Raw genomic sequence first — 6,942 nt, 5'->3', positions numbered from 1 at the left:
ACCATGTTAGCCAGGATGGTCTCGATCTCCTGACCTCGTGATCCGCCCGTCTCGGCCTCCCAAAGTGCTGGGATTACAGGCTTGAGCCACCGCGCCCGGCCCACACACCGTTTTTAACCTGGCCCAAGGACCCATATGCTGATACATCCTCCAGTCCCAGGCAACGTCAACATGGAAGATGTGGGCAAGAGGCAAACAGCCATAGAGGCCTTGGGCCACATGGAGGATGAGCAGGAGGTGGGGCCCTGAGAGCAGGCCCAGGCTTCAGCCCTGCCTCTGCAGCTGCTGGAGCACCAGTGAAGAGAGAGGGCGAGTGCAAGCAGGCATGGTGCAACCGTGGGGGACACGGGCAGGGCAGGGGGTACCTGGACGGAGCTAGTTGGAGACCATTGCTCTTGGTCCAGATAAGGCATGACAAGACCTGGGCCGAGACCCCTGAAATGGGGCATGGGGAGTCTGTGACAGCTCCGATATGTGGAGGGGGAGGGGAATGGAACCTGGTGACTTGTGGACCTGGGGAATGGAGGACAGGAGTTGAGATGACTCCAGGTATCTCCCGACAGGAGCATGTGTGTCTGCAAATGAGGCAGAGGTCAAGAAGCACAGGGAACTGGCTCTTACCCAGGGATCTAGGACGCCCTGGGCTGTCATCCTTCCACACTCACCCCTGACCTGCTTCTGCTCGCTCAGGGAGGCTGCCTGACGGGGCGTATCAGTGGGCTCCCTCATCCTCTGCCTCTGTGGAGCCTACAGTAGGAGGCACCTGTAGAACACGGGGGTGAGGGACAGTGCAGTTGGAGGCGTGGGTGTTCCCCTGTCTGCCTCCCTCACAGCCCTCTCCATGCCTGTCTGTCCAGGGCTGAGATTGGTTGGCATGCCTTTCCCCAGCCCTCCAACTGTCCTAGAGTTGGGCTGGGATAACCCCCCAGCCGCCCTGTGAGTTGTGCTGGAATCAGTCAGGTGTGCTCGGCATGCCTCGCCCCAGCCCCCCAGCCGTCCTGTGAGTTGGGGTTGTCTGTCTCACTGGCTTTTTGTTCTCAGCTGACTTAGCTGGGACGTTGACAACTCCCTATGTCACCGCCTGCATCTGCCAGACTCCATATGGCTGCAGACACCTGTGGCCTCATCTGAGTCCTCTTCTCAGCCTCTGGGAACCGCTCCTTCCTACCCTTTGCCTGGAGACAGTGGAAGCCAAGGGACATTTCTCCGAGTGGCTTTTGCTTGGCTCCAGAAATCAGAACTGGAATGAGGAAGAGGAACCAGTCTCCCTCCAGATGGCTGAAGCTAGGTGCGTGGAACCTGGGAGCAGTGGGCAGCCACACTGGTGCCCTTCAGAGAGCAGGAGGGGGCTGTTGTCCAAAACTCTGAGTTCAAAACAGATGGGACATGGGGGAAGAGCAGGAGGTAGGAGCAGGCCCCCCACTCCTGCCGAAAGCTCACCCCTGTCTTCAGCCCCTCCTGCATTCCTGCCAGTGGTAGACATTTACCCTTTTGGTTGCCTGGTGTCAAATACCCTTTCTACGATGGAGGTAGGGTCCTGGGAGTCCCTGCTCCCTTTCCCAGGCTCTGAAAACTGACTCCTGGGAATGGGACCAAAGTGATCACATTAAATGCTTCCACCTGAATGTTTAATGTTGACGATGAGATGCCAAGTTCAAGAGTAATTTAGGGGCAGCTGTGGTGGCTCATGCCTGTAATCACAGCATTTTGGGAGGCTGAGGCAGGTGGATCACTTAAGGCCAGGAGTTTGAGACAAGCCTGGCCAACATGGTGAAACCTTGTCTCTACTGAAAATGCAAAAATTAGTCAGGTGTGGTGGTGTGCACCCATAATCCCAGCTACTCGGGAGGCCGAGACAGGAGAATCACTTGAACCCAGGAGGCAGAGGTTGCAGTGAGCCAAGATCACATCGCTGCACTCCAGCCTGGGTGACACAGCAAGACTCTCAAAAAAAAAAAGAAGATTAATTTAGGATTGTTCCTAAGGATTTTGGCAGAGCCAGACAGCACTGTGTCACAGCACACAGTGAGTATCTAGCCTCGATACCCTATGCAGGCCATTCTGTGCTAACGATTACACCCACTCAATTCCTTTTCTACCTGGGTTAACCAGAGTGCCACTGTCAGTCACAATACTGACTAGTGGCTTCTCTTGGGTTTCATGAGAAACTCCCTGTATCAGTTAGTGATTGCCATAATCAGGCTGTGTAACAAGCAGCCCCACAATCCTGGTGATATTCTACAATAAGCATTTGTTTTTTTGCTCACATCTCTGTGGGTCTGTTGGGGTTCACCAGATCCAGGCTCAAATTAGCTGGCTGGCATCTGGGCTGTGAGTTGGGTCCAGGTTTGCTTCACATGTTTCTTATCAACCTCGGCCCAGCAGGCTACCTGAGGCGTGTTCCTTCCAGAATGACTTCAGCAGCGCAAGAGAGCAATTTCATTGTGCAAGCACAGTTCAAGTCTACTCACTCCATATCCCCTGACATCGTGCTGATCAAGTCCCATAGCCATGCCCACATCAAGGATATGAATGCATAATTCTTTTTTTTTTTTTTTTTTGAGACGGAGTCTCGCTCTGTCGCCCAGGCTGGAGTGCAGTGGCCGGATCTCAGCTCACTGCAAGCTCCGCCTCCCGGGTTTATGCCATTCTCCTGCCTCAGCCTCCTGAGTAGCTGGGACTACAGGCGCCCGCCACCTCGCCCAGCTAGTGTTTTGTATTTTTTTAGTAGAGACGGGGTTTCACTGTGTTAGCCAGGATGGTCTCGATCTCCAGACCTCGTGATCCGCCCGTCTAAGCCTCCCAAAGTGCTGGGATTACAGGCTTGAGCCACCGCGCCCGGCCGCATAATTCTACTACAAGGGAGTGAAGAAGCAGGACTGATCATTCCATTCTCCCCTTACTTGATTTTAGTTTTTATTATGAAAAAAAAATTTTTTCTTTTGAGACCAAGTCTTGTTCTGTCACCCAGGCTGGCTGAAGTGCAGTGGTGTGATCTCAGCTTGCTGCAACCTCCACCTCTCCAGTTCAAGCAGTTCTCTTGCTTCAGCCCCCCCGAGTAGCTGGGACTACAGGCTTCTGCCATCATACCCAGCTAATTTTTGTATTTTTAGTAGATACGGGGTTTCGCCATGTTGGCCAAGCTGGTCTCAAACTCCTGGCCTCAGGTGATCTGCCTACCTCGGCCTCCTAAAGTGCTGGGATTACAGGCCTGAGCCACTGTGCCCAGCCCATGAAAATATTTTTAAAAAATAGGCAGAAGGGGCCGGGCGCAGTGGCTCACACCTGTAATCCCAGCACATTGGGAGGCAGAGGCAGGTGGATCACGAGGTCAGGAGATTGAGACCATCCTGGCTAATGCAGTGAAACCCCATCTCTACTAAAAAATTTTTTAAAAAACTAGCCGGGCGAGGTGGCGGGTGCCTGTAGTCCCAGCTACTCGGGAGGCTGAGGCAGGAGAATGGCGTGAACCCGGGAGGTGGAGCTTGCAGTGAGCCGAGATTGCGCCACTGCACTCCAGCCTGGGTGACAGAGCAAGACTCCGTCTCAAAAATAAATAAATAAATAAATACAAATAGGCAGAAGGGCATAAAGAATCCCCATAGAACATCACCCAGATTCCACGTGGGAAAAGTATTAATATTTTCCCATGTTTGTCTAACCTGTTTTTTTTTTCCTTGGTAAGGTGTATTTTTTAAACTAATTTTCCCCATCTGTAAAATAAATAATTTATGTATATAAAGATTATATATATACACACACACATAACAAAATTTACCATTTTAACCATTTTCAAGTGTACAATTCAGTGGCATTAATTACCATTGTTATACAATCGCTCTCCAGCTCCCAAACGTTCTAATCTTCCCAAACTGAAACTGTCCCATTAACCCTAGCTCCCCATTTCCCTGGATCCCAGCCCCTGGCAACCTCCATTCTATTTTCTGTCTCTACAAATCTAACGATCTCACATGAGTGGAATCACACGATATGTGTCTTTGTGTGACTGGCTGATTTCACTCAGTGTGATGTCTTCAAGCTTCATCCATGTGAGAGCGTGGGTCAGAATTTCCTTCCTTTTTAAAGGCTGAATAATATTCCACCGTGTGGATGGACCACAGTTTACCATTCATGCGTCCATGGACACTAGGGTTGCTTCTGTCTTTTGGCTATTGCAAATGAATAACGCTGCTATGAACGCGGGTGAACATATATCTCTTTGAGCCCCTGCTTTTAATTCTTTTGGGGATAGATACAGGAGTGGAAGTGTTGGGTTATACGCTAATTCTATGTTTCACTTTTTGGGGATCTCACCACACTGTTTTCCACAGTGTTTTCCATTTTACATTCCCACCAAAATTCAGTGCACAGGGCCAAGTGCCGTGACTCACGCCTGTAATCCCAGCACTTTGGGAGGCCGAGGCTGGTGGATCACTTGAGGTCAGGAGTTTGAGACCAGCCTGGCCGACATGGTGAAACCCTGTCTCTACTAAAAATATAAAAATTAGTCGGGCCATGGTGGTGCATGCCTGTAATCCTAGCACCTTGGGAGGCTGAGGCAGGTGAGTCACTTGAGGTCAGGAGTTTGAGACCAGCCTGGCCAACATGGTGAAACCCCGACTCTACTAAAAATACAAAAATTAGTCGGGCTTGGTGGCGCATGCCTGTAATTCCAGCTATTTGGGAGGCTGAGGCACGAGAATCATTTGAATCCGGGAGGTAGAGGTTGTGGTGAGCCGAGATAGCGCCACTGCACTCCAGGCTAGGCGATAGTGAGACTCTGCCTCAAAAAAAAAAAAAAAAAGTGGAGTGCACAGGATTCCAATTTCTCCACATCTTCACCAAGACTTGTTATTTTCTGTTGTTTTTTTAAAAAATAGTAGCCGTCCTAATAGGTATTGAGTGGTATCTTCTTGTGGTTTTAGTTTGCATTTCAGTCTCCATTTGACTTAAGCTGGTTTGAGATGAGTTTCTGTTTCTTGTAACTGGCGCTAGTTAAGGTAGGCTTAGCAGCTGCGGCACAGTAGCCAACAATAGCAGCCGTGGCTCGTGGAGAAGAAGTTTATTGCTCCTTCTGTAACAGCCCAGGGCGGGTGTACCCAGTCTATGCAGCCCTACTCCCTTAGGGGACCCAGACGGAGGCTGCTTTGCCACCTTGACATGGAGTTTCTGAGCTCTCTCTGCCGGCTGCCACCTGGGTCCCCAGGTGGGAGGATGGAGCACCTGCCAGGATTGATGGGCAAGGGCGGAGCTTTCCCCTTGCATTCCATCAGGGGTAGTTATTTTTTTTTTTATTTTTTTTTTTTTGAGACGGAGTCTCCCTCTGTCACCCAGGCTGGAGTGCAGTGGTGCAATATTGGCTCACTGCAACCTCCACCTCCCAGATTCAAGCAATTCTCTTGCCTCAGCCTCCCGAGTAGCTGGGATTACAGGTGCCACTACGCCTGGCTAATTTTTGTATTTCTGGTTGAGAGGGGGTTTTGCCATGTTGGCCAGGCTGGTCTTGAACTCTTGACCTCAGGTAATCTGCCCACCTCGGCCTCCCAAAGTGCTGGGATTACAGGCGTGAGCCACCGCGCCTGGTCTCAGGTGATATTGCTAAGAACCTGCATAGAGGAGACCGGCCGACACGGGGGCCTATCAGAGGGTGGAAGCTGGGAAGAGGAAGAGGATCAGAAAAAATAACTAATGGGTACTAGACTTAGTACCCGGGTGGTGAAATAATCTATACAACAAACCCCAATGTCACGGGTTTACCTATGTAACAAACCTGCACTTGTACCCATGAACTTAAAAGTTTTTGTTTTTGTTTTTTAAAAGAGGGCTGGGCATGGTGGCTCACATCTGTAATCCCAGCATTTTGGGAGGCCAAGGCGGGCAGATCATCTGAGGTCAGGAGTTCCAGACCAGCCTGGCCAACATGGTGAAACCCCATCTCTACTAAAAATACAAAAAATTAGCTGGGTGTGGTGGCAGGTGCCTGTAGTCCCAGCTACTCTGGAGGCTGAGGCAGGAGAATCACTTGAACCTGGGAGGTGGAGGTTGCAGTGAGCCGAGATCATGCCACTGCACTCTAGCCTGGGTGACACAGCAAGACTCTGTCTCAGAAAAAAAAAAAAAAAGGGAAGCCTGTTGCCCAAAAGGGCTGCTATGGTACCTAAAAATGTAGGCTTTTTCCTTCTGGGACGGGTAGAAAGAAGTCGCCCTCACTCTCCAGGCTCACGGCCACCCCGCCCCTGCTCACCAGCCAGCTGGCTATGGCTAAGCTAAAGCCTGCCCCATGCCCTCAGCCCGGCATGTTGTTTAACCTGTCTGAAATGGTCTCCTTGGATCATGGGCAGAGATGGTACGAGAGGATCCCGCCCGAGGGGTCCAGGCCGGTGCTCACAGGGCTGGGACCAGCTGCTCTTATGCTGTTTTCTCTACCTTTCTCAGCCACTTGGAGGAAGAGGGATTTTTGTTGCCTTTTACAGGTAAGGACACTGAGGTTCACAGGATAAGTCACTTCCAGCCAGGTGTGTGTGACCTCAGATCCATGCTCAGAGGGAGGTGAGCTGGGCAGGGCCTCCCACCTGCTCCCCTGGAGGCCCATGAGTCTGGGCATTGGGGCCCCAGTTCCTATAAACCAGGGTTGATTGCAGAGGACTCCCCTCACCTGCACCCCCTACTCCCACCACAAAGCCCAGGCAGCAGGGAGGCCTGTAGACAGGTGCAGAGCCTCTGGGCGTGGGTACCTACCCCTGCCCACCCCCAGGGCCTCAGGCCACAGGAGACCACCTAAAGCAGAAGCCGGGAGTGGGGCCCAGGCTGGGGCTGGCACAGCTGGGCCTGTGAGGGGTGGAGGGGCCACTGGGGAAGGGACTTACCAGCAGCAGCTCTGCTGGGACCTGGGAGGCTCTCCTCGTTTCCAGTAACAAGCCGGGGGCGGGGTGGGGGTGGGTG

The 6,942-nt window shown here is 51.9% G+C and overlaps 1 pseudogene; it reads right to left on the bottom strand.

Moving 5' to 3' along the window:
* The window catches only part of LOC108534271 (uncharacterized), a 5,350-nt pseudogene extending 4,621 nt beyond the window's left edge, over window positions 1–729 (bottom strand).
* Window positions 730–6,942: the final 6,213 nt, after the last annotated feature.

Source organism: Rhinopithecus bieti, unplaced genomic scaffold (assembly GCF_001698545.2).
Source record: "Rhinopithecus bieti isolate Rb0 unplaced genomic scaffold, ASM169854v2 scaffold_9899, whole genome shotgun sequence".
NCBI lineage: Eukaryota > Metazoa > Chordata > Mammalia > Primates > Cercopithecidae > Rhinopithecus > Rhinopithecus bieti.
The sequence above is the reverse complement of the archived record's forward strand: the minus strand, read 5'-3'. Positions and strand labels throughout refer to the sequence as shown.